Consider the following 1,754-nt stretch of genomic DNA (forward strand, 5'->3'; position numbering starts at 1 on the left):
AATTTGCAAGTTAAATTCAAATTTGTCCTTTAGCTATAACTGCTGTATAGCTGGGTATGAGCCTTTATGCACACCCAGTGCACTTAAGTCATTAATTCTCGTGGTGGTCCAGAAATTCACCATGACATTATCTGCATGGTTGAGATAATGGACTGTCTTGAGACAAGTTTATTGGCTGAACTCCTAATCATCTTCCCAACAAAGCATTTGACTAATTTGCAGAGGACCTTTCCAGTTCAGAATTTCAAACTGTCCCTAAGATTTTCCCAGGTGAAATGCTGTGCCCAGACCAGTCTGTATGTTCAATGTGTTGACTGAGACCCTGGGTGGAAAACCTGGCCCTTTCAGTAACTCCCCAGATGGTTCCTGTGCAGAACTGACCAGCCTTCGTATAGATAAGACTCTTGTACATAGTCAGTATAAAGTACTCATGCAGAGACAGAAATGGTCACATGACAACCTTTTTGCACATACTGAGGATAACCAGGAGATGTTTCGTATGCAGTTTGAGACAATCAGTGGTAATGGATCATTTATGCCAGAGTCATTTATGTCAGGGAGCAGCAAAAGCAGGGCTGCTCACTGAGGCAAGATGGGCTGGGAGACAAGGGTGACCCCAGAACAGGCCTGGGCATACATATTCATCAAAAGGGTGCAGTCCCACAGCACCTGACCTAGGCAAGCAAATCAGGGAGGGTGGTAGGGTGGCTGCATTGCTGGAGGATGAAGGTGAGGCTGTTAAGGCAGTTAATGCACATTGGTACACTTGAGACCCTGACAATATAGCAACACAGGACAGCTGGATTATAAGATTTTAGAAGAACAATTTGGGGAGTCTTAGCTGAAAACACTGTTACAAGCACCCATCATAATCTAAACAGTGACTGACCATCCTGCCTGAGATATCTCATTCCCCATGCGAGTGTTACTCTATCCAAAGACCCCAATAATGTCTTTTTTTTTTTATTTTTCCTTTTTTTTTTTTTTAATTTCTATTTCCTTCTTTTTTTTTTTTTCATGAATATTCTATGACTGTGGAACACTTAATCACTGCTGAAAAAGATGCTCTCTGATAAACTGCATTATCAGAGACAGCAGTGGGTATTCAGGAAAACCCATTGGAGAAAGCCTGACACGCAATCAGGAAGATATTAACTAGCTACAGGTGGAGAGAAGGAATCTGTCTTTTGTTTAAGATACTGCTTCTAGGAAAAAAAAAAAAAAAAATCTTTTCTGAGTGTGGTATTTTTGATCTTTCTTTTGTTTAGGTTTATCTGTTGGTAATAGTCACATTTATTTCCTTATGTTTGTATTTGCTAATTGTTTTTTTAATACAAGATAGTTAATATTCAGTGATTTTTTCCTCATTTTTGCCATCCTTTCCAAGAATTAGGGATTCTTTATTTCTGCTAGGCTATTAGCCTTCTATTTCATTTTTACTAGACAAATTTCTTCCATCTTAAGATAAAAAAATTAAATAATTTTTAATTTAAATTCTGTGTGCAGTATTAAGTTAACAAATAAAGGATCCTATGAATGTATTACATACCAAAAAAGAGTTATTTCAACTTCTGAAATGTACATTGCTGGCAATATAACTAATTATATTAAAGATTCATATTCTGAAATAAGTATACAATGATAAGCTTGCTACAGTCAATATTTTAGGGTAATATTTCAATAATGTCTAAATTATATGATGTTACTGGTATGCTGCATTACTAAGCCTTTTATAAAGCTATGCAAATAGAGCC

The sequence above is a fragment of the Numenius arquata genome, chromosome 1, assembly GCF_964106895.1.
Source record: "Numenius arquata chromosome 1, bNumArq3.hap1.1, whole genome shotgun sequence".
Taxonomy (NCBI): Eukaryota; Metazoa; Chordata; class Aves; order Charadriiformes; family Scolopacidae; genus Numenius; species Numenius arquata.